This window comes from Passer domesticus, chromosome 2, assembly GCF_036417665.1.
Source record: "Passer domesticus isolate bPasDom1 chromosome 2, bPasDom1.hap1, whole genome shotgun sequence".
Classification (NCBI taxonomy): domain Eukaryota; kingdom Metazoa; phylum Chordata; class Aves; order Passeriformes; family Passeridae; genus Passer; species Passer domesticus.
Window position 1 is genome coordinate 85,286,415 of NC_087475.1, and position 26,387 is coordinate 85,312,801.

The window sequence follows — 26,387 nt, forward strand, 5'->3', positions numbered from 1 at the left end:
TCTTATGATTCTTCTTGTTTTGTGATAGAAAGTTAGACAGATGATTCATGTCCCAGAAGTGATTATACCTTCCATTAACTCCAAAGTGATCTAAAGTTTGGTGCCTCAATTATAAATTTTATATATTTAAATTTATATAATTATATAAATTTATATAATAAATTTAATTATATAAATTTAATATATATAATTTAGATATTATATAAATTTTATATAAATTTCATATAAAATTTAGATAATTATATAAATTTTATATATATTTAAATTTATATAATTATAGTGTGGGCTTCAGCTCCAGATACTAAATTAGATGTCTCCAGATAAGCTAAGTATCAGTTCCAAAAAGCAAAATGACCAACTGAATTGCCTTAAGGTGTCCAGACACTCCTTTTGGAGTTGTCAGAAATGACCAAGAGACCAAGAGATTCAGATTTTGCAGAGTGCCAGTTGCATGCTGGGTGGGAGCCTTTAAGACAACCCAATTTGCACCAGACATGCATTTAGTCATCAAATTTAGTCAGTGCCATCAAGAGGATAATTCAACTCAGTTTACAGAAGACATCTGTGGTAAAAATCACATCCTAATACACACACCTAATACTTTTGAGATTCATAATTATTTGGTCTTGTCATTCCTGTGCCAGCTCCTTGTGGAAGCCTGATATCCTAGGGCATTATAAGCCCACTTATGTGTGTGTAACTAAGTCCCATGCTGGACTATCACTAGATTTATTTGTCTTAAATGGAATTAAATCCCTCAAAGTAGGTAAATTAGTCTTGCTTTCTAATCTCTTTCTCATTCCACTTTTCTGTAAAATGATACCAAGAATAGTGACATCAGGATCGTTTCTTAAATATGTTAAAATGTTGTTATAAATTCATTAAAATAATTTCATGAAATCTGTGCATGAAAGCAGTTTGTGCTGGCTGAGGAACCAATCCAGCAGTTGTAAAGTGCTTTGAAACCATTCAGTAATGAGGACTATAAAACTGCACAGTAATATCTTGTAATAGATTTTCCTTAATTAGCCACTAAAATTGTAGAGTTAGATCTTCCCCCTGCCCCCCAAAAAAAAATTAATGCAAAGTGAAACATTTTAACTGACTTTGCCATTTAAACATAAAATATGCTCAATTCTCTCAGTCAAGAGAGAGTTCCTAGGCAGCTGAATTTGCTCTGTCCCTGCATTCCAGCGGTAATTGGTACAACAGTTATCATGTGATGAAATCTGAAGAAATTCCTGAGACAATAAATCATAGGAGGGCAGCATGTTCAGCTTACACTTAGTGGATGGACATGATGACACTTATCTAGATGCAGGGAGAGATACATCAAGGGAAAGCCACATGAGATGTTTAAAGACTTCAGCAGGGCTATATTACACATGCAGGGGAAAAAAATAGAAATTCCAGAGCACTAAAAAGAAAGTTACATTTAAATTAGCCATTTAGCTGTCAAAATATGTCCTACTGATTGTGCTACCAGTCAACAGAATGCGTATTTCTTATATATCACACATGAAAAACAAAATACTTTGAAATATATCACAGACCTACAGCACAGGCATATTTCTTCTGGAAGCAGATGAGTGCCATTTAACCAGAGTTCAGTTAATGACTTCTGTCATTGTGCAAATCAATGCGGCCTCTACAATGGTTCCTTTTATTTATTTTCCTTTTTGAACATGAGCAAGTATAATTGTATTCTTCAATTAAACCAATTTTAATTATATTTTCCATGCTTAAATATGACATATTTGTACAATGATATACAGCCCTAGATACGCAAATAATGGTAGAACAAACATCACATTCATTCCTCTGCTCCTTTTAGCTGTCTTCCAATAAAAGTCATTTTATTTGCTTGAGCTACTGAAGATCTTTCCAGTCAGGAGTGAACATTCATTTCAATAGAAATGTAACTGATGGTAACAATAGCCCAAAGAAAAATTATACTTGCCAAGAGGGTATTTATTTCTGTATGAGAGAGTAATGCATTACAGCTATAATATTACCTATGTAATGAATCCCAGGCACTTGGCCTAAGAGTGTATGAAGCCCCAAATAGCTGAAACAGCACAGCAAGGTCTCAATTCTAAAGTACCTTCTTAACAGCATATTGAGACTTAGAGAACAGCATTGTGAGCATCTTCACCAAATGTCTTGGAGCATCAGAAATAATGTTTTTCTTCTTTGCTTCAACTCACAACCATGTTTATATCTTTAAGCAAACTGTCGTTTCCTTGATGGAGATGACTTTTTTTTTAATGTAGTCTTTCAAAATCTTGCCCTGCCCTGATGATGTCAATTCTTAGAACAATATAATCACAGTAAACAAATTTTCTAGTCTCTTGTTTGTTATGAGCATTTGAGGGTCTGTATATTATTTTTTCTCTCTTGTTTTATTGAGTTTTTTATAAATAAAGATATAGTAAGTCTGTTGGAAGTCTGGATTAAATGCTACCCTGTATCTAATGAATAACTGTTACATCGATTTTCAAAGGAAAAAAATACATTATGTTAATGGCATAATGCTAAATGATTAGATTTGATATAATTAATTTAGGCAGCTAGTTCTCATAAGTCACATTATCTCCCTGCCCTCCAAAGTGATACACTCCTTAGCTGGGAACAACACTGGTTTTCAAGTTTTGTTTCAAAGTCACCTACCATTATTGACTTTGTTTTTCTTTTTATAGACAACATTTTCTCTTTAACCTTTGTAAATTTAATGTGAATGTTGAAAGTGAGCCTGCCATGTAAAATTTTAAAAACCAAAATACGTAGAAATCCCACCCCCTCAAAAAACCCCAAACAAACTCTCACTAGTTCATTTTTTTCAGTGCATTATAGCTGTAGTTATGTTACCTGTGTTTATCAGATATTAAAATCTTATGTATGTCTGATATTCATTGATCTGGAGAGATTCTAGTCCTGTTCTATATGGGCCACTGCTACCTGTTAAACCCCAAGCAGAACCTACAAAGTGCATTCTGTATTTCCAAACTTGAAAGATTTGTAAAAACGCAATTTAGAAAGGCCAAGCCTACAAGATAAAAACCAGGTGCCAAAATCATGAGAGAAAACATTAAGACTTCTACATATATAGATTATTTGAGTTTACCACTTTTAAACATACTGGGCTTTTTTTCCTTTCTTTTAAACATGTTTCTTTCAACCATATTTAGGGGGTTTTTCCTTACTTTTATTTTTTTTACACCAAATTTTTTAGGTGTTTTTCAAATTAACAGGTTAAGATATACTGTGTGCTAACTGTTTAATACATAAAACATTTTAATTACATTGAAATAGAGAGAAATAACTTCATTATCATTTTTGTAATTATAACAATTGTAATTTAATAATTGTAATACCTTGGTTTAAATTTTAACTTGGTTTAAGAACTCCAGTAATATCATTAAATTCATCAAGCTCTCTCAATAACATATTGATGCCAAATGTTATTTTTCTGTTACAAAAGTGTGTTTGGGAAAAACTGTATGATAGAAATATAAGCAATTTTGATGAAAACATGCAATAAAACCTGAATTTTCCAGTGACTGAATGAAGATAACAATTTATATATTCAGGCTGAAAATTACTTGAGTTTTTCACTTGCAACTACTATGATTCCTTTGGCTTACAGTGCATCTCCTCTGGCCTGACCTCTCCCTAGACCACAAATCAATTGAGTTTATAGAAGAATTCTGGGGAAGGATTGCTACAAAATTATGCTATTTTTTCCAGTTTTTCACCACATCTTCAGTTTTCATTATCATTTGAGACAGAATACTGGACCAGGTAGAATTTTGATCTTACCTAGAAAGGCCATTTATGGGAAATCAAAAGACTATTTCATATCCCTGAAGTAAAATGCATTTTCAAATTATTTTAAGGCTATTATTAACTGAGAGCATTGTGGCACTATCTGTCCTGCAGTTCTCTACATCTCACATTAACAAAATATGACCTCTTCTGACAGCATTGTCAAGTGTTCATCTATTCACTCCTGGGAAAGAATATTGCTACCAATCTGTGCAAATTGTCGTGGCTCATGAAATTAGTGCAACTATAGTAATTTATACCTGCTGAGCATCTGGTCCTTGGAGAGTACTGGGGGAAAAAAAATAAAATAAAAAGTTTAAAATCTTCATTGATATCTCACATCTAATTTAGATTCTCATTTAGACCTTCTTGGCCAACTTCTCTTTCAGTGGCAGTTCCCTGAAATTAATGGAGTTATGCTAGCAGGGAGTTTGACCTGCTATTTTTGGACCAGAAATTCTTATTTTCCAAGAGAACAAAACATACTCCTCACCACTGAAGCAACATCAGGAGGCTTTTGAATTTATGGCAAATTTCAGGCAGAACAAAATAACCTGGTGATAAAGGCAGGACTGGTATTGTTCAAACTTAATTATAGGGCTGACCAGTTGCTCAGCTTTCCTGTTTCATGCTGAAAGTGACATGTTTCAGACATTTTTCAGAGAAAACTTCCAAGCTGCCTCCTTCAATAAGCAAAAGATTTACCAGGGGTTTAGTTCTAATTCTGAGAGTAGAACAAATTAAAAGATGTCAAAAGCCAGCTGCCTCTAGCATTGCTTTACACATGCTAGAGACTGCTACTCTCCTGTGATATTTGTCAGGGTTTCCATTGAGATACAAGCATTTATTTAATTCACTGAACAGAAGTTCTATACAGATAGTGCTGAGTGCATGAAACAAGCCTGGTAAAGCAAAGCCAGACATCAACACCGGCCATCAAAGGACAGGACATATTAGGTGCCAGTGAAACAAGTTATTTATATAACTTGAAGTTCCTTAGAAGCTCACAGCAAGATGTCAGAGAGACCTTACATGAGTAAAATGACATTTACATGGAGTTTTAAGACTTAAATCAAGGGAGAAGGCCTTTGTAGTCACAGATCTAACTGCAAGTTATTTGAGCTTCTGGCTTCAATTGAATTTTATTAATCATAATTTATGTTGATGTTGCAGGCATTTCCTCAGGATTTCTTAATACAGCTATAGCCTTTTGCTGAACACTAATATCTGGTTAAACTCTTGTGAATGCATGCTGGATCCGCAACAGTTCTTTTTCCCAGCTGTGTAGCTGTGATAGAGGGATCTTAGTGTTTTATTTAGGGAGGCCATGACAGGGTCTGAACTGCTGTGATGTACTGATTTCTTTTACACTTCCAATGAAAAATGAATTTAGGCAATTTTCAATGTGCGTGTGTGAAAAGTGTTTGCATCTTTCACAGAAATAATATAAAAATATTTTCCTTTTAAATTTTTCAAACAATGGGAGGAATTTCTTCCTTCCTGTTCTGCTCCTCACTTGCTGCTGTGGAAAAGTTCCATTGACCTAGACATCAAGACTGAAAGGCAAAACCACTGCAGTTGAGCGAAAAATGACTGCAAGGCTGAAACTTGTTTATTTTGCAAAAAATATCCTGCTGCTAGCTTTCTTTCGACAAGTTTAAAAGGAATAATTAATTCAGAGACACAGCTTGTTGTGACTCAGCTCACCAGTCAGCTGGTATGTTCTGATACTTTTGAGAGTCTTTGTTCTGTTGTTGACAAATAGCATTAATCACTTTTGATTTGTCAAATTCAAGACTGAGGAAATCTTGAAACATTATTTCTTTCAGATCATCTATTTCTCTCCATGTGATTTTCCAATACATGCAGGTTTCAAGAGCTTTTTACACTCTTCACACCAATTTCAGTATCATATCTCAAATGTGAGAGCTGCCAGATCCTCCCGAGGAGCCCCTGAGAGGTTCAGAACATAGATGAGGGTGCTCTGGGTTTTTTTCTGTCCCCTGAATGTCTCTTTCAGTAGTACTGGAGAAAATAAAAGATTAATATAATGGAAGATATTGAAAGGTTGATAAGGAATTCTTCATATTCACAATTTAAATTAGAATGTTATTGAAATTTAAGAACAAATCAAATGAAGTTACTTGTTGGATGCTGCATAATTAAATTATGCAGCTGCGGAAACTAAGAACATAAATAAGTTCAAGATGAATTAGAAAATTTTTGGAAGATACATCCATCAGAGACTATTAAAATTGATGATCTAAGTGCAAACTTTGTCACAGAAACTCACAGACTGCTGCAGACTGGAGAAATATGTTGAAAAAATAATCCATCTGCCTATGTTTTTCTTATTTTTTATGGGAATATTACAACTCACTGATGTTGATCATCTGACTTGTTGAGTTATTTATTATATTTTTAGCTGAAAAGATCAGAATGTAATCTGAGTAAAACACTACAAACATACATTTTATGAACTGAGTGTTCCCCTTATTTCAACAGGAAAACAAAAAATTAATTCATGCTGAATATTGTTACATTGCAAAAAATATCAGTAAGGGTGGAAAAGATATAAAAAATTTGGCTTTTAGTGATTAATTATTAAATCTTAATATGAATTTGGACTTCAGATGCACAAGCCTGTCTTCTGTTTATCAAGAGTTCCAACACTGAGTATTTAATGTTCCCAAGTATTAAGTACTTAAAAAATTATTTCATGCCAAGCTCTTTTCCTAAATATGTTTATTCTTGTTAAAAATTGCACTGCTTCATCATAAGAAAGTATTACTACACATCTTTGCAGTATTTCTTTTATGTCAAAACCTTTACTGGTTGAAGAGAGTATTACTTACAAAAAGAATAAAATGCTAATTAAATGTCTTTAGTTTAACCTGCAAACCTACAGAAGAGCATCAGAAAAACACAAATGCTTGACACAGAGAAGAAGAGAGAATCTATTTAAAGAAACTTAATGAATACTGCATGCATCACAAAATCTTTTAAGGAGGTTGATTATTGCAACACTGAAAAAAAATTGCAAAACTTTAACTCAGGCTAAAAGTGTAAGGACAGTTTGGATGAAGGAAATAATAAATTATGTACTTAGCACAGCAAACAGAAAAATCCAACCTAATTTCCCAATATCCCTTGCAAACAAAGTAGTAAATTAATTGCAGTTAATTTTGGTAAGGAATATGCATAGATATTGACATAGATATAGATATAGATATATAGATATAGATTATATAGATATGTGTGTGTCTGTTCTGAGTTAACACATTGTATTAAAATATTTTTCAGTAATACTTCTGCTCCTATTGATAGCATAAAATGGGAAGATAAGAAAAAAAAGGGTAGAAGTGGCAAATGAGAGGTAAAAATGTATTTTAATATCTCAGTGGCACCTAATATTTAGCCTTTATAAACAAAAATCCAAGCTGCAGAAATTATTATCATAATTTGCTTGCTTATGTAAAATATATACTTGTCTGCTTTTTTAGAGAAGACTGACACAATAACAATAGATAATATTTGGTCTGGTATTTTAATAGTCATATTTAGCTTAGTCTAGTTTGATTTCCCATCACAGGAGTAAGTAGGATTTGTTCAGTGGGTGTTTTTACATGGGAGTTGCATTTAATTATTGAGTTGCTTTTGTATACTAAGCAAATAAAATATTGTGACATACTGTTTGAGAGGGAGGGTTATAGAATTTCTGACCCTCCATGTCACATCCATTTTGTTTGTTCAGTGTGTACTAAATAAGCAAGAAATATGCTTTGACTGGAACAGTGGACAACTAAAATGTTGTCTCTTATCGATGTTCACAAGCCAGTTTAATTCCTTGGTAATACCCCACTTTCAAAAGAGACTAGCAATTATCTTCGACCCTGAAAGTCTGACCTACTCTAGTGCAACACAGTGAATCCTGTCTTAAGCCATTACCCAAGAGACCAGTGAAAATTGGTCACCTACCACATACGACCTTTAGCTAAATCCATAGAACACTGCAGTGGAAATTCTGGGAACTACATTAAAGCAATTGTTTAAGGTATGATTATCTTCCAGAGGCAGGATAGGATATGAATAAGGTTTATCTATTTCTGTTTAAAATAAAATACTGCCAACAGTGTATTTTTTAATAGATGTTTATTGCAAATGCTAACTTCTTTTCACAGTGCACAGCAGGCAGCTGGCAGAGACCCACAGGTTAACTTAAAAAGCATGTTATTGTTGTGATATTATTGATGATGCTTTCAATGCTTTAGGTAGGCTAAAAAGAGGAATTGCAACTTGTTCCTGGGCTGGTCTCACAGCAGTCCTGTCTCCACTGGCAAGAAGCAGATCGGTTATTAACATCTCAAAAGGCTACATTTACACTGTGTCAAAAACAAATTAAAAAAAAAACAAACCAAGAACTATGTATGACTTATACACCTTCTTATTTTTCTCAGGACCAAGTAAAGGACATGATCTAAAACTGAAAACTGCTTGAGAATACCTCTAGTGATCAAAATTATTGCAAGAACAGCACAGGTTTTAAGAAATCAAATAATTGTTACATGACACTCTTACTCTCATGAATGCAGAAACTGAACTACAAATGCAAATTATTTCTGGGGAAAAGGCTTTTGAGTGATAGGTGTGGTATTTTCAGAAACAAACCTGAGAACTATACCATCAACCTGTGGATGTGAGAGCCAGTTGGACTTTTATAATTAATTTCCATTGCATTCTTTTTGGTCACAAAGGAATGTGTTACACTAGATTTTAGCCTGCAAGTAGTAGCCTTTGCACTGGAAAGTGTTAAGTGTTATGGGAGAGGAAAGAAGGATAGCAACAGGAAAAAAAATAATCAGGGCAGCAGAGGAAACCTGAGAAGAGGAGAAAAAGAGATGAGAAGAATAGAAGAAAATGGAAAATGAGGAGGAAATTATGGCAGATCTGCTCACTCAAGTTCAAAGGTGTGAGTTCAGAGATGTGTAGAGTTTGACTGTAATGAAGTAAAGAAATGGAAAGGCAGAGAAGAAAACTGACTCAATAAATCATCAAAGTAGTGATGCCCTGGTTGATGACAGCAACTCTAAAATAAATATTAAAAAGTCAAATGAGAGTTAGTTCATCTCCTAAGAAGGAAGGTGGCTCCTGCAGTGAGAGGGCAAAGATATTATCAAGAGTGTTTGGCAGAGGTGAGATGGGAAGGTTCTTTCATATATCTGCACCAAGGTATACAAAGGTAGCAATGGAAAAGAGATTCTGCTATTGATGAATCCTTTCAACATTAGAAGGAGAGATACTGGGGAGATGAATTGTTTCTTGGCATTGTAGTCCTATCAGCACAAGCTTTCTGGAAACACGCTGGTTTCAGACTTGCAGGCAGCGCCTTTAACCTGTGGATTTCTCCAAAGGTGGTCTCAAAATTGGACGATGAAATGAAATATGTTTTATCATCAGTTTTTTGTCAGTCTTTTGGATTCAGTTATTTGGTTCATTATTTTTATATAGGAAAAATAAAAAAACTAGAAAATTCCAAAAGATAAAAAAAAAATATTGCTGAAAACTAGCTGTAGTCCCTAAATACAACACATACACTACTTTGCTGCCTCATATTTAAATTTCAAACTCTTAATGTCAGGGGAATTAATGGCTAAAGATATCATAAGGCGTATGCTGAATACATTATAGATGTAAGAGGATTATTCTGATCAACCAGATGGAAATGCATATTTCATCACACTGCTACAGCTTTAACTCTGGCCCAAAATAAACAATATTTTTCCATCAGTGATTTCAGTATGTAAACAGAACATAGCACACAACCCTGCTGAAAAAGAAACAATTTTGGCTGAGATTTTTTAAAAGCAGTTGCTGGAGCTGAACCACTCTGTGACTCCCTGAGCTTTGTAAACTCCTTCCTAAGACCCTAATCTCTGTACACAGCTAAAATGTCTAAAAGAAGAGGTAGCTCTGAAATGTATCTGTTCATATCACTGCTTTTCTCTTAAAATCTCTAGGCACTTTTCAGTTGAGCCTGGCAGTTTGTACAAACTCATATAGTATTACCCTTTTGTTTTCACCTGCTGAGGTAGACCTAACATGTGAATGTGTAAGGCATACAAAAAGTTCTCTGAATGCAGACCTAGGCACTCCTTCTGATTGCTCAAGGTAGCCCTAATTAAATCTTATTAATTATACCTGATCCTCTACTGTTATTCTCTTTTCTAAATGGCTATTATCCTTATCTGTAGTAAAACGATAGAACATAAAAATGTAAAGGAAAAGACATGTTAAAGTTAGAACAGCTTCAAATAACTACTTAATTAGTATATGATCTTACAAAACTACATGTTATTAAGGCTTGGAGAGTAATTTTGGAATGGATAAACTAAACTTTGTATCACTCTTTATTAAGTTCAAGTACCTATTACCAGGCTCATAGGAAAATCGATATAAACTTCTTTGGACTTTTTCCCCCAATGTCACTGTCTTCTGCATATTACTGCCTGTTTAACCAATCCAAGACCCATGAGTCATTGGGATGACTATTATCATTGTCATAAAGAATGCTTATTAAAAAAAAAAAAGAAAGTGAAGAATCAATCTGTATTAAAGACCTTTTCACATCTATGTTTTCACCAATTGGAATTTGTTTACTGTCTTTTCCACTGTCAGTAAGAGGAGCCTCACTTACACTCAGCATCTTTAGCTACTCTGAAGTTACTTTAAATGCCAACATCTCAGAGCTGTTCTCTTTGTTGTCTTACTTCCAGACTTATTCACAAAGGCTTGCAAGAGAATTCAGAAACAGGAATGGACTATCTTCTTCCTAGTTTAATGAAGTGGCATTATTCAACTCTTCTGGTTGAAAGTCAGGCCATCTAAACTGATAACACAAAGCAAATCATCTGACATGGGGCTATTGAAGAGATTTGGGGAAATCTTCGCTTGCACTCAGTAATAGCTTTTTGATTATTCAGGTCCAACTGTAACAAAGTCATTGCACTGTCGATGTTACTGCTTCCTGGTTCTTGTGGGTTTTTAAAACTACTCCTAGAGCAAATGGGAAAGTGTGGGTTGAAGTCACTTTTCTCTCTCTGCTAGAAAAGAACACACTTGCAATTTACTCTAATGAAGGAATAATACTCGGTACACGGCGATCTAATTAACAACTCAGAAAAATTCTTTGCCAAGACTTCTTCATAAACATGTGGGTGAGCATAAGAATGAGAGGGGAAAGACAAAAGTTAGTTCTTGGATTAACATTCAGAAATGTAACAACTTTGTGCAGCACTAAAGTAATTATTATATGTGATGTTAAAGAGAGTGGATGATATTAGTTAATATTACAGTAATAATAACTTAAGTTCCTGCAGCCAACTGAACTGATGACTATATACAAACTCACTTTTCTTAGGAAAATTACCATCATTGTGGATGAGATAAATGGTTTGTCTAATGCAGTAGCATTACTACTGTCATGACCACTGGCAACTAAGTTCAGAGACAAGCATCAAACCACCACAGCAGACAACTTTAGATTTCCTGTTCAGGACATATATCAAGGAGATTCACTGCCATCTTGAAAATAAGGCTGGCTGTCCTTTAATCTTCATGCACTTTTGGGGTGTAAATGCACTTTCTTTCTCCTTTTTCAGAATTAGGTAACAACCCAAGAGACACTTCATGGCTGGTAGCGTTACAGTCTGCTTCATAAACTGGACAACTCTGAAATAATTGACAGCAATACATGTTAACTGGTTGCTGATGCTGCTGGACAGCTGTGTTCCCAGCCAGCAGTCAAAAGTCATAGTATGACTTTCTATACATTAACCTTTCAAGAGGAACTGGTAGTCATGAAAATCCATGTAATCCATGTTTTGCTGTCAGTCATAGGTGCCCTTGTGATATAAGACGCTCACGTGCAGCATAGACAGTGACTGCCCGCAAACACAAGCCCCTATATTTTAGAATTTTTCTTCTGTGCTGAAACACAAAGGATATAGGTTTTTATCAAGTAACAGAAATAAAAATACCATCTACTTCTTAGAAAGTCTTCAATTTCAGAAAAAAACTCAGCCCCTGTACAGACCAAATTAGTTTAAGGAGTATTTAATTGCACAGATTCCCATTGGTGTAAGCACTCATCCCGCCACAAAACAAAACTCTAGCTAGTTTTCTTCATCCTTTAAATTATCTTTTTTTTCAAGACTTCATTTGTTACCATTTACTCTATTTACTACCAGCTGTGCTAAAATGTTTCAGTGCTATGGGTTTGAGAACAGAGCCAGAGGAGCATTTGGAGATACTTTCTCTCACTCTACAAGACCGAGAAAATCTTCTACCAGAAATGGAACAATGGGGATTTTAAAGCTCTTTTTCCCATTTATTTTTATCAACTTTTTGTTTCACAGACATCCTTTACAGGGAAGGGAAGAGGGGTGAAGTGTAGGGAGGCGGAGAAACTGGGAGATTTTTGATGATTAGCTGGGATGAGACAGGAAAGAGGGGTAGTTATTATGAGATGAATCATACCCCAAGGGCTTCAGAAAGCTTCATGTATGTTTCGAATACTCCTGGGCTGTAATTATCTCAGGATAGGTAAAAGAGGTATTTTTAGAAATGTCAATTTTCTTGATTTATTGGAATTTAAGAGCTCAGGCAGAAGACTCAGAAAATGGGAATTTGCCACCCTGTAAAGGTTGAGACTCCAGCCATTTTGCAGCAATAACCTGAGGGAAAGAAGCTCTTGATTCCCCCATCCCAGGAAGCCCAGCAGACCTTTCGAGACATTGATTTATGCCTAGTAAGTAGCTCTGACTTTCTTTCTTCTTCCTTTTTTTTTTTTTTTTTTTTTTTTGTATGTGTGTTTGTGTATGGTTTCCTCATTTGCCTTTTTGCAACTAACTTAATCCTTAGAGCTTGTTCTGCCTCCAGTGCATCACTTGGAGGGATCCTCAGTGTCACTTCAGCTGTGGCTCTGTATTCCCCTGCTACCATATCTCTTCAGATTCCTTCAAAGCAAGCTTGTACTTTTGATCAAATTGCCTTATGTGTCTTTTCCCTCAGTTTGTTTGTTACTTACATCCTCTGTGGCTTCACCGTCTCTGAAACAACTGCTTCCTGGACCATTTTTATGTTTTGTAGAAAACATTTTTATGTTTTATAGAAATCAAACAGTCAAGGGCAGGCAATAGAATCTCAGCAGAGAGACTGGAACCTAGACAAGTCCTCAGCACATCTCTGTTGTGCACAGATTTCATTGCACTTGTGCCCTCAGCCTGTCTTGCTGCTAAAAAGCAGCCTGAGACTTGACATTTATTGTATGATGTATTTGTTGAGTTTCCATTTATGTTTTGAAAAAAAAAACCAAAACACTTGTAAAGTGCTGGAATTACACAGCAAGAGAACTGTTTGTTCTGTCCAGCAAATTACACAGTTGCTGTGTAACCATGAGCTGTAGAAAAGAAATTTCTCTCTATTCATGGTTATTAACAGCAAGTTCCATAGCAGACAAGAGTATATAGCATTACTCATTTGTTTCAGGTGCAATTAAGTTATTGTTCTCTTTGGGTTCCCTACTGAGTATTTATTCACAGTCTGATCTTGACCAAATCATTCAAGGCCCATGTTCAGCAAACATTTTGATGCACTTACTTGAGTGGTTTAACACAGCCAACAACTCAGCCCCCCTCAGCTTCTTGCTCACCCTCCCAATGTGGGATGGGGGAGAGAAGTGGGAAGGGCAAAAGTGAGAAGTCACAGGTTGAGAAAGAAAGTTTAGTAGGAAAAGAAAAATATGTGCATGCAAACTGGGCAAAACAAGGAATTCATTCACTTCTCCCCATGTACAGGCAAGTCTTCAGGCATTCCCAGGAAAGCAGGGCTACATCCAGTATACTGGTGTCCTGTGAAGACAAATCCATCACTATGAATGTCCCCCAGTCCCTCCTTCTTTCTCCAGATTTATATGCTGAGCATGACACCATATGGTCTGAACATAACATGCTGTGCTCTGGGATATTTTTTGGGACATCTGGGGTCAGATGTCCCAGCTCTGTCTGCTTCCACCTCCTTGTGCACCCCCAGCCCCCTCGCTGGTGGACTGGGGGTGAGAAGCAGCAAAGGCCTTGGCTCTGTGTGAGCCCTGCTCAGCAATAGAGAAACCACCTCTGTGTCACCAATGTGTTTCCAGCACAATTCCAAGACACAGCCCCACACCATCTACTGTGAAAAATTAACTCTATCTTAGTGAAAACCAGCTCACTTACCAAAAAAGGTCTAATCACATCATACTTCTGTGTTTTGCTGAAGTCATAATCCCTGTGAAGTTGAAGAATATAGCATCTTTTGAATGTTTTTCAGCATAAGACACTGCAGTGGTTTTGGATATATATCTTGTTAACACAGGTCAGTTGCCTTTCAATTTACCAGGAAAAATCAGAGGGTTATATCAGTTAATGCTGTCATACCAGTACTGAAGTTTGCAGATAGATGTTTAAACATTTTTTATTTAATCTTTTAATCCTACTCTTCTCCAAATCCCTTTTGTCAGCAATGTAAAAAATAAGCCATTCATTTTAAAAAATGAGTTATTATTCTGATGAAAAATATGCATAAATGTGTTATATGTCTCCCTTAGAACTTAAGAATTGACTTTTTTCCTTTATTTTAAATTGCTGTGGTCAGAATCATGGCTAAAATCAGTGGTGTAGGGCATATAGTAGCTGCAGTATTTGGGAATTGAGTGTTTCGGATGTCAAGGTTTAGCTTCAGCAGGTGACTGAGTACCAGATAGTCACTTCCCCACTCACAGAGAATTGGAAAGAGAGGAAAACTCATGGTTTGAGAGAAGAGTTTAATAATTGAAGCAAAGTACTACTAGTAGTGTTGTAGTAGCAACAGTAATAATAATTCAGCAATAGGATCATAATTAATGATAAGTAGTAAAAATAACAACAATAATAATGAAAAGGAGGCCCAAGAGAAATGAGTGATGCACAATGCCATGCTCATCATCAACTGGCTGATTTCCAGTTCATCCCGCATCAGCAAACAGTGTCTCCTGGCCAACTTCCCCCAGTTTGTATGCTGGGCATGACATTCTATGATATAGAATATCCCTTTGGCCAGTTTGGGTCAGCCATCCTGGCCATGTTCTTTCCTGGTTTCTTGTGTACCTTCTCACAGGCAGAGCATAGGACACAAAAAATGCTTGACTTAGAGTAAGCACCACTCATCAACAACTGAAATATCAGGGGGTTACCAATATTATTCTCATACTAAATTCAAACCCCATGGCATTATCATCTAAGAAGAGATTTAACTCTAGTCCAGCCAAAAGCAGGACACCAAGGAAGAAAATATTATCTCTTCAGATAGAATACTTCCATCTTTTAATAATTTTTCTTTATAGTTTGGCTGTTATAATCCAATGCTTAATGATGAAGAAATCCCATTTCATTATACTATTATGTCTCTGCATATTGCTTTGATAAAAGTATGTGTGATCTGTTTTCTTCAGCCAGCAACCCACTATCACTTTTAGAAGCAGAAGATAAAAACGTTTGAGCATTAATTACTGACGTGCTGCGCAGCAGAGCGGCTGAAGGCAATCATGTGCTGTACCCCTCTGCTGATATTTAAATAGCTCCTGGGAAACCACTTCAATGTCGTTTGCAAGTTTTCCAAGCAGACCTTTATTGATCAGAATGTCAATTACAGTATCTCATATGCTTGCATTAAGTACCCTGTCCAAGAAAGTGTGGCAGAATGAAGGCTATCAAGGCTGATATTAGCCTGTCAGCCCATGAATTTGCAGCTCCTTGAGAGCAGGAAGAGAATAATTTCAAAGATAAAAATGCACCAAAGTTTTTGCACACAGCAGCTATATGTCATGTTCTGATGTCCAAGCTCAATCCACTATTTTCCTTTCAAGAATAACAGAATTTCTCAGGCCTCATTAATGTAATCTACAGCCGGTCTCATGTGTGAATAAAAAAGTTAACTTGCAGGGCTCAGAAAGGGAAGTAGATCTGTATGAATTAAAAGCTCATGTAGACAAAATCTGACACTGAACTTGTGAAAAACTTACATTCCAAAACTGACATATATTAAATCTCAAATTCCAAACGTGTTTCCTTTAAAGAGATGCTACCAGTTTTCTTTTATATTTCTAAATAGAAATACTTTCAAACTGTTTAATGGTACAGTACTTCTCAGGATCTTTCCCTCATAAATGAATAAAGGAAAAATAAATCTAACAATGAGTTTAGCAGATGCATGTCATGCATTTGATTAATTTTTTTAGTTAATTTTGACTTAATCTTCCCCTTGCCTAGCTCAAATTCACTAAATAATCACAAGCAGGCCTACCAACCACACCTGCTCTGAATGGTTTACATGGGAGGAGCCCATGACACAACAACTTCAGAGCTTTCAGTGACTTAGAAAAATAATTATTTGTTTGTCAGATGAAATATTCATTAAATCAGAAATTAACTATATTTTAAATGATTTTATATGAGCTTATACATTTGGATGCAATGGCACCTCTCCAACAGTCCATGTCCTTCTCACAAAATATATCCAGAATAAGGTTTCAAAAATCTCTTTCACAGAATTGATATTGAAAAAATAACCTTTTATCTCAGAAGGTAGCAACAGTTTTTTCAGGTATTTTAGTGCAAATGAGTCGCCACCTTTTCTGTTGCATGTATTCAGTACAGTGCCCAAAGCAGAGAAAACCTCCACACCCCTACCACAATGAAGGTGCTACAGAGGAGAGGAAAAGAGAATATTAACTTGCGGTTTCTGCTCTAATTGTGTCTGTTTTAGCTTCTGTAGAGAGAATGGATATCTGACTCAAGCACACTCTTCTCTAAGAGAAAAGAAAGGGTTACCTTTAGACATTTATAGTTGCTAAAAAATTTCCATTTCCATTCTAAGAAAAGCTTCATTTCAGTAAAGTGCATTAGACTTTGAGAAAACATAAGTGTGGTGTTGATTGAATAGGATGTATAAGAAATTTTGCTTGAAGTGACTTACAATGTCTGCTGCATTAAACCATTCAAAAAAACATTTTATAGTGTCAATGCTAAAAAGAAAAGCCCAACAGCCCTTTTGTAGAAGCAAGAATGAGGTGATGTAAAGAGTGCAGCTTGTGCAACCACAAAATTGCCTTTGTCTCCTTGCTCTTTTTTTGCTCTTGAGTTAAAAAGCCTAGGACATGTTCAAGGAAAGATTTCTCGTGTTTTGTAAAGAAGGGATAAGGACTTACAGGAGTAAGGTATATTTATGAGGGAGGGGAAAAAGGAATCAAGCCCCAACAGAACAAAGCAAAACAAAACCAAAAACCTCCCATATTAGACCTCTAATATTTTCATAAAAAATAGGAACAGCATGATATCACAAGTCCAGAGCTATATCCCTGCAACACTCTGCAATTCTGGGCTTTATGTTATATATACTATTCAAATTTTTCAGCATATTTTCTTAAAGAAGAAATAACATAGTAAGACAAACATCCTTAGCGGATCCCGAGGAATCGTTCACAGATTGCATAGTCAAAACAATAAATTGTCATTGTACTCTTCTCTGCATTCTTTTTGCGGGGCAACTTCTGCTGTACGGAGACATACATTAGCATGTAGAAAATGGACATCTAGAAGAGGTATTCTCAAGGTGACTTGTGATTCTTGTAGACATGTTCCAGATTCTGCTCGGTTTTATCACAGCACTTACAAAAGGTCAGTACCATTACTGGAAGTAATGCTTCACTTATGATTTCATGCACCATCTCCTCAAAACTGCTCCATATTCCTTCTTTTAAGGGATCTGTTAAGCTGGCTTTGGTAATAATGACATAGTGGTTTGCTGGGTCACCTTGAACTGGCCACTTTAAATCTTCCTAAACTGGGAGAAACCATAAAAATGCCTCTGTATTTTAGAGGGCTAATGTGGAGGGATGAATAAATCAAAGGACTTCAGTGAATGTTTAATAGCCATGTGTCACTGTAATGTCACTGCTTTTTAGGAAATGGGTGGATACTTGTGATTTATATATTTTAAATTAGTAAAAACTTTTTCAAAGGATTCTCTTGAAAATGAAGAGGCTTTATTTACTTTCTTTTTTTTTTTTTTCTTCTCTACAGTTGCTATCTTGTAAGTGCATTAGGAAGACAGATCAGGGGGTTGGTACTAGACAATCTTCAAGATCCCTTCCAATCCAAACCATTCTATTTTATGGTTCATTATTGTTTGTTGGATTGAGATAACATGGTGATGAGCACCAGAGGAGCACCACTGAAACAATTAAGTTTCTTACACTGTCCAGGCTTTGAATAATGGCATTAATTAGAGTAAGGAAAGCTTACTGTATTGAAACTGAGTAGTTGGGATTTTTTACAAATTATAAACCACATGGTGGGTGGGAGCAGGGCAGGGAAAGTGGAAAATGTCCTGTTCTGGAAAAAAATTCTGCACTGTTGGAAAAGCCTTGGAATGTCTATATGTCTGGTTTTCTTTGTTCTCTATTTATATATATGTTGAGAAAGGATTCATTATTCCAGTCTTTACTGTCATCATAAATCTCCCCACAAAACCACCTAATTATATAATATTTTTTATATAGATTATATAACATTTTCCTCCATGCACATGTGTTCCTTGTTATCCTATCCAAAGTTCTTCAATATTTGTGAATAGGGAATGAAAGGGAAAATTTGTAAATCAGAGCACATCTGGATCTGCCCCAATGAAGTGGAAATATCTGAGTAGTCACTTCCAGATCACCAGGTCATGGATAACTTTGCATAATTCTCAGCCAGATAAAGATATATGCCAGAAGAATATTTTCACCATTACTAAGACACACATAAGCACACAGATAAAGAATCATATAGGACATGTATGCTTACTTATGTGTATGAGAATGTAGATTTACACACGCACATGACTTTCATGTGTGTGAATGTGCATTCACTCATTCATCATATAAAAGCTGAATTTCTATCATGTTTCTAAAACACTTTACTGTTGAATATTTTTCAAAATGAAATATGACAATCAATTATATCCAGTGAAAATAATTATCCACAGCTTTTAACAAAAAATGTTTACTTATAGCCAGGCATTTTTTCAAACAAATATTCCACAAATGAGCTTAATTCAGATTTTCTCATTTTCCCCAGGAGTGCACTCCTGATCTACAAGCAGGTTGTTCAAGTCCACTGTTGCACCCATAAAAAGGTTATATTTGTGTGGGTAAGTGAATGAGAGGCTCCTCTCTAAATCTGAAACCACATTTGGGGCATAAAACTATCACCAGTAAGTGGCATCTAGTTTAGATACGTGACCAGTACTATTTTCAGCTGGTTAATTTTCTGCTTAGTAGCTGGTACAGTTCTGTGTCCCCCAAACACGTATTGTATCTATTTCCATAATTATATCTCTCAGAGTCTGGAATCAAACCATGCACTATGCTGGACAAGCCTGCATGAAAAGAGATTATAGGAAAGTATAAACAATAGTCATTTGTGTTTTACAAAATGACTAGTGGAAACCTGCCCCTGAAGACCTGGTTTTTAGGGCCTGTGTCTTATTCCCAAACTTAGTTATTCTGCAAGAAAACTGAACTCTTTCTGCCAGCCTTGCCTCACCTACTTTAGGAACCCTGGGAGGTTTCTGCAGTGCAAAGTGCATGGAATATACGTGATCTGGAGAACAGCTTTCTTAGTCATCTGTAGCTGAACTGCCAAAATCTTTAATCTGTTCTGAAAACCTGTCATACTGTCTGACCTAAAAAGTTCAGTATCTCATTAATAACCTTCAGAGCTGCCCAATCTCCTCTGCAATGTGTGTGTTAATGATGGATGAAGCACCCAAAGAAGCAACTACAGTATCAGAGAAGGAGATAAACATGCTGGCATTGCCTTACAGAATTTGATTGATTTAAAACATGTGCAGAAGCTGAATAGAGGGTCTGCAGAGGTTTGACTACAGTTGCCAAGGCAGTTGGTACTGCGAGAAAAGGTCAAAAGCGTTAGACATATTTGGATTGTTCACAGATGTCTGATGGTGTCAGTTTTATTTAAAATAAATAAATACTTGAGTTTCAAGGGATGTATCAGTCAGATTCCACCAACAAGAGGACAGACCACTAGGATTTTATTTTGCTAATGGTTGTGGTTTTCTTGGAAGCCCTCTACAATGACATTCATTGTACCTGGAGCAGAGACTAAACCTGCATGTTTTCCTAATCTGATTAAGAACAGAATTGCAGGATTTGAAAAGACAGCACTCATGCCATGGTATCTCTACTTCTTTTCATGTTTGAAGATCTGGCAGAGAGGAGGATGTCTGTTCCTCTGCTTTTTGTGACTTATATTTAGTATGAATGGACTCATATTTTACTCTAGGTTACTATGACAAAAAACCTGTCTAAGTTTAGCATCTAAACACAAATGAACTTTGTCATAACTTCTCCATTTAAGCTTGCCATTGCTTACCATAAACATTACAGATGGCTGCACAGAAAAAAAATCCCCTGGTCAAATATTTTCCTGCTGTTTTAAAGGGAAAAGCAAACTTCAATTTTTCTGAAGGTTTTATAAAACCAACCACTGTGTAAGAAGCAAATCTCCAAACCTGAAATATTTTCATTAGGGGAAAATTATTTCTGTTTAAAACAATTACTTGGCTTCCTCATGAAACTAATGCTCTGCTATCACAAATCAGTCAGTCTTTCTTGAGGCTACTGTGAAATAAATGTGTGAAAATTTCATCACTTAGAGAGAGAAGATTTCAAGCCGAGGCTGCATGGAAAATAAGTTTCGACATCTGACATCTTGGAATCAGACATATAACATTTAAAGAATCACATCTTATGTTCTCTCAGAATGAATACCCCAGGAGTTAAAAACCTGCCCCATAGCATAAGTTCTTCTCCATTTTTTGAGGATTTTGCAGAGTTTAGGCTTTCTTTTTCTCTGGTGAAACCAACACTGGCTTTACTAAGAAATCTGGTGATTTTCTGAGCTAACAGCAGCCTCCTAGTTCCTGCTATGTAGTTGGTTTACTATCTTCATCCACTAGTGTGTTTCTTGAAAGCACTTCTCTTTGTGAAAGGTGCTTACAGAAAATAGTAAATGGGAGCTTTACAACAGAAATCTTTACAAATTAATTGAAAAGCAAGGTGTTTCAGTTAAGAGACAAGTATTGGTGTTTTACCAACAAAACACAAACACCAGCAATGGAACCTCAGAAGTCCTTATTTACCTGAAAAATTACTAGAGTTTCTTGTTTCATGCTTGGGATATATTTTCTCTAGAGAAAAGTGTTTTTAAGACGTGGATACTGATAACACTTTGACATCCACTCTAGTCTCACATTTAGCTATGTTCAGAGTTATTCAAAGTGTTCCAGATACTTTTGCAAATAGTTGTTGAGCTTTGAAATTGTAGAACTATGGAGCAAGTTGTCCCAGACTATCATTTCATCACCTTCATATGTCTTACCCTATGGAAGAAGTCAGGTACAGAGGAAATTCTAAACATCAGGAATTTATGTATCTATCTTCTGAAAAGCAATAAAAAAATAGACAGACTGAAAGAAGGTGGCATTTAGTGTGCCAGAAACTATAGAATTGCTTAGCATCTGAGAACATGCTTAACTAGTGGCCTGCAATAATATTCATATTTTCTATTTTGTTTTTCTAACTCAGAAACACTGGTGTCAGCCTGAAAGTATTGGTAGTAATACAGGATCTTTTAAAAGACTTTCAGAGTGATAGTAAATGAACTCCAGTCATAGAGAACTTGACTCAAAAATTTTCATGTGGACTATGTTGCTTGCATTTGTTAAAGTAACTGGGATTTGATGTGGTATTGTGAGTTGCCAGAGGTTTACATTTCCAAATGTATGAGATAGACCCAAGAGCTCCATCCATTCTTTATAGGTGCCATTCAAGGCTGACGTTTCAACAGCAAGAACATCTGTTTGGACATCCCTTATTGTGTGTACTTGGAATTCCAAAGGGATATCATGATCTCCAAGCAAATTATTTTTTGCCTGCAGAGAAGAACTGAGCAGGCTAAGGTTGCTCAGGTGTAATATTGTTTAATGACTCATCTCAGGAGTGATAAACAGAACTTCTCCTAGGAAAATGATTATCAGAAGCTTGCTCTCAGAGTTTGGAGCTCTGAGATATTCACGTCTGAATGGTGACAATTCCTATGATATCTGTCCCACTGTAGTCACAGTGTACAGTTATGTAGTTATCTTCTTGATGTTCAAGATACTTAGCCTAAGGAAATGTTCTTGGGAACACAAAGCAATACAGTTAAGTGAGAAACCAAAGGAAGGCACTTAAATCACACACCAAAATGGGCATCAGAAAGCACATGATCAAAATATTCATTTACAGTAATGCTGAAATTTGTTTACGATTTGCAAGCTCATTCTCACACTTCCTAAAGGATGTCCCAACACACCTTTTCTGAAAACTGATACATGCCTTAAAAAATTACAAAACCAATCTCTACAAATCAATCAGTTCCATTGAAACACATAGTTTCAGTAAAAAGCAGTTTTATCTGCTTTCAATGCCCAAATTTTCTTGTGTTTGTAAGCTTCAGTGCTGTTTTAAGTCTCTTTCATAGAGATGCATATGGTTTCTTTTCTCTTGCTTGTTTGATATGCTTTAAGTGCTTGAAGATATAAGTAGTTCATATTTGGTTTTTTTGATGTTGTTCAGTATTTCAACCTTATGGTTGCTGTCATCTTCAGAAATGTGCAAGCATCAGTACACATAAGCTAAAAAGCATTTCAGTACAATGAAAGATAAATTCAGTAAATAGATAACAAGAACTTTACAGTATATGTTTTGAATTCACAAATAAAAGTCAATAAAAGGCATTACTTTATATTACTCTAAAACTCGATGATTTTCAGGGTTGTTCACACAGGATAAAAATATTTATTGTAGTGCAGCTATAAAAGCATTCTTGAATAAGGGGATGTCAGTTCAAGAAAAGGCTTCAGGGAAACATGGTGCTTAGTTTCAATGAAACAAATCCTTAAACTCATCATTAAAGATTCCAGGTAAAAAAGTCTGTTATTCAACAGAAGAAATTACATAGTTATACAAAGTTTAGCATCTCTTTTTTTAATTGAAGTCAAAGATAATTTAGATTTAGATTAAAATTTAGAGAAAAATCCCCCTGTCCTACTCTCTTCTATGCTGACTTTTTTTTTCCTTTGAATAAGTATTTTTTTGCAAAGGATGTTTTTCACAAAATGCAAAAGATAATATATTAAAACATTGTAACTTTTACATATTTCAGGAGAGGTTGTAATCAGAACTGTGCAGGATGCATATTTCAGTATGGAATTTCTATGCCCATAGATTTCTACATACTGCTCAGTAGTTGAAAAAAATGGTTATTTCACCTCTGTGTTGCAATTCCATCTATTTCTTGTTATAGGGATTTTGAATCTTAACAGCTCTTCATGGAATCTGCTTTTTGCATCTCAAGCTGCAAATAGAACTTTTATGTATCAAGATCATCTGGAAGATCCCCCATCTGGTACACAGTTGTGAATAATGTGAAAATCACCACAGAAATATTTCTTACAACCTAATCAACAAAGGAAGGAATCAGAAAAATCATATTTTCTTATGCAAAAAGAAGAACATACTACTCACGGTTTACTGGTTTTAAAAATAAAAGCTCAGGAAGTGATCCCAGGAAGTATTCAAGGCCAGGTCAAGCCCTGAGCAACCCTCTCTAGTGGAAGGAGTCCCAGCCCATGGCATGGGCATTGGAATGAGATGTTCTTAATGGTCCCTTCCTGCCCAAACCATACTATGATCCCCTAGGCTGAAGCCTGATTCTTGTAAGGGAGTAATTTGCACACAACATGGTGTTTGGCACTCCTTTGTGTGCACCAGCTACTGGCACTTCAAGTTGTCTCCAGTCATGACCGCATCCATTTTCCTGTGGAATGTTTTGGGTGCAAGTAATAATCTCCAAGTTTTCCTTCATTTCCTAATATATTTCTTTACACAAAACTTTACCATCCTGTTTCTTTGAACTGTGACCATTAAGCTTGGCAGTTCAGGTTGACTGAACATCAAGCAAGTGTCTTTCATGTTTTGCATACCACTGTGTTTTGGTTTTTTTTGTACTATCCATCATTTAATCAGAAATACTTTTATATTGTCATCTAAATTAAGAGTAGGAATATTAAATAGCAATGGAACAAGAGTGCTATTATTGGGTGACCTTGTGTAATGAGTTCTTCTTGCACGAAATTAACAATTGCATTTTGCAATCTGTTACTGAAGCAGATTTAATCCCTCTATCATAGGACTTAAGCCATTCATCTTGCATAAAATTTAACTTTTAATCACAGTGCCTGTGATACTATGCTAATTTTTCATATGAATTCAACTATACCTACCAGTAGTTGGTTCTATATGAACCAACAATATAGTTCATATATAGTTGAATTCATATAGTTGAATTGATAAAAATTACAGTACCTACCAGTGCTGTAATTTTTATTTTATTTTATTCTAACATTTTCTTAAAGTCTCTCTTCCAGAATCAAAGTGCTGCAGATTTGCAGCTATATTTGAATACTATATATTCAATATAACAATTCAATACATAATATTTGAATATTATTCCATCATCAGTGGAACTGCTGGATGCAAATGGGTCATGCCATAACTTGGAAAATGTTTGCATAGTTGCTGTTTCAGGTGATCTAATCCAATCCTAAATTATTTTGCTAATTAACTGTGAGTTAAGGCCTTTATATGTCATCATTTGTAGACCCTAATCTTTTATGAATCTCTAGTTTAGGTTTCTTTAAAAAAAATTAAAAAATTTAATGCCCTTTAAAAGAGTAAATGGTAAACAAGCATATTCTGTTTCCTTTCCTCCAGTTTTTTGCAGTTTCAGATAAATGCCTCTTTTTTTAGCATCATGGTAATTAGAATAAATACACAGTACTTTCTCCAAATTTATTTTGCTTTTCTCTCTTTTCTGTCTCTCTTCTTTCTCTTTTCCTTTGCAGATTTTATCAGTTATCTTATCTATCTTTGTAATCTATTCACAGGGACCTGCTGTTGCTCCACTCACACATTCTCAGTGATTCAATATGACTTTTTTCCCATTCTCCTCATGGTTTAACATACCAGCCAATATTAAAAACCTGTTTGCCAGTGTTAAACCATTGTCCTTACACAGATGCCTTCCAAACTGCCTGATAGTTATTTTTCCTCATTTGAGTATTGTGGCATTCACTGAGGGTCAGAGGGAGGAACATATTTTTTTCTTAATTCCAGAAGAAGAACCAGCTATATTATTTCCATGTCGAGTTTGCAAAGACAGAATTTTGAAAATGATCATATATTGATTCCATACAGAATCATAGAATCACAGAATGTTTTGGTATGGAAGGGATCTTAAAGGTCACCTCATTCCAAACCCCCTGCCATGGGCAGGGATACATCCTAGTAGACCAGGTCACTCCAGCCTGACCTGGAACTCTTTCAGGGCTGAAACCTCCACAGCTTTTTTGGGCAAACTGTGCCAGCCCTTCACCACCTTCACAGTCAATAATTCATTCCAATTATGTAACCTAAATCTACTCACTTTCTATCAGAAGCCATTTGCCCGTTGTCTTGTCACTCTCCAGCATTCTTGGATCTCCCTTAGGTACTAGAAGGGGCTCTAACATGCCACTGTAACATTCTTGTCTCCAGGCTGAACACCTCCATCTCTCTCAGCCTGTCTCCATGGCAGAGGTGCTCCAGCACTCTACGCATCCCCATGGCCTCCTCTGGACTCACTCCAACAGATCCATACAAGTGGACTTTAAATTCTCAAAATATTAAGTCTTTTACCTGTACAGAACTTATTTCCAGACACACCAAAACTATTTGTGTAAAACGTTGCAGATGTCAGAGTGATGCAACTCAGTTTTGATGAACATATAGAGATTCGTGTAGGTCTGCCTAGAAATACAAATTCAGAGCCTGTAAAGGTCACAGAATCACTGCAACTTTCAGGGCAGGAAATACTGTGCCATTTCACCCACTTTTGCATCTCTGCAAGGGTCATTCCTTGTCGTCAGAAGAGTCTTCGTAGCCATGTGTCCTTGTAAAGTTACAGATGCTTCTCCACCATAATTGATGGTGGAGAATCAGCAGGACCCTCCAGTCTGAATCCTGAGTGCATCCAGTAAGAGAATTGCTAGAAAAGTTAGCATCAGATTTATTTCAGAGGGGCAATCTGGGACAAGCTTTGTGACATGGAGTCAAGGTAAATCCACTTCAAAACATTATTGGATTAGCCCTTCTTGAAGTTTAATGAAATTGGTTTTCCTTCTATTAACTGTTATAACTAGGAAATGGCAGATGAGAATGAAACTTCATCTCCTTACAGTTTAAAAAGTTAAATCCCTTCTGTCTCTGATGCTGAGAAATATGCATTATTTTATATTAATCATGCAATTGTATTTTAAGTTAATAACTTCAGAATGTGTCCTTT

General features: G+C 35.7%; 1 protein-coding gene and 1 long non-coding RNA gene across 4 annotated transcripts in view; one reads left to right on the plus strand and one right to left on the minus strand.

The window, feature by feature from the left end:
• TENM4 (teneurin transmembrane protein 4) overlaps positions 1–26,387 on the plus strand; it is a 1,559,611-nt gene that overhangs the window by 421,727 nt on the left and 1,111,497 nt on the right. The window lies entirely within an intron of this gene.
• LOC135295549 (uncharacterized) lies at positions 13,630–25,662 on the minus strand. Its single transcript, XR_010357679.1, has 3 exons — positions 25,491–25,662; positions 14,097–14,148; positions 13,630–13,733 (listed from the first exon to the last, which is right to left on the minus strand). It is a non-coding gene; the product is annotated as an uncharacterized LOC135295549 (long non-coding RNA).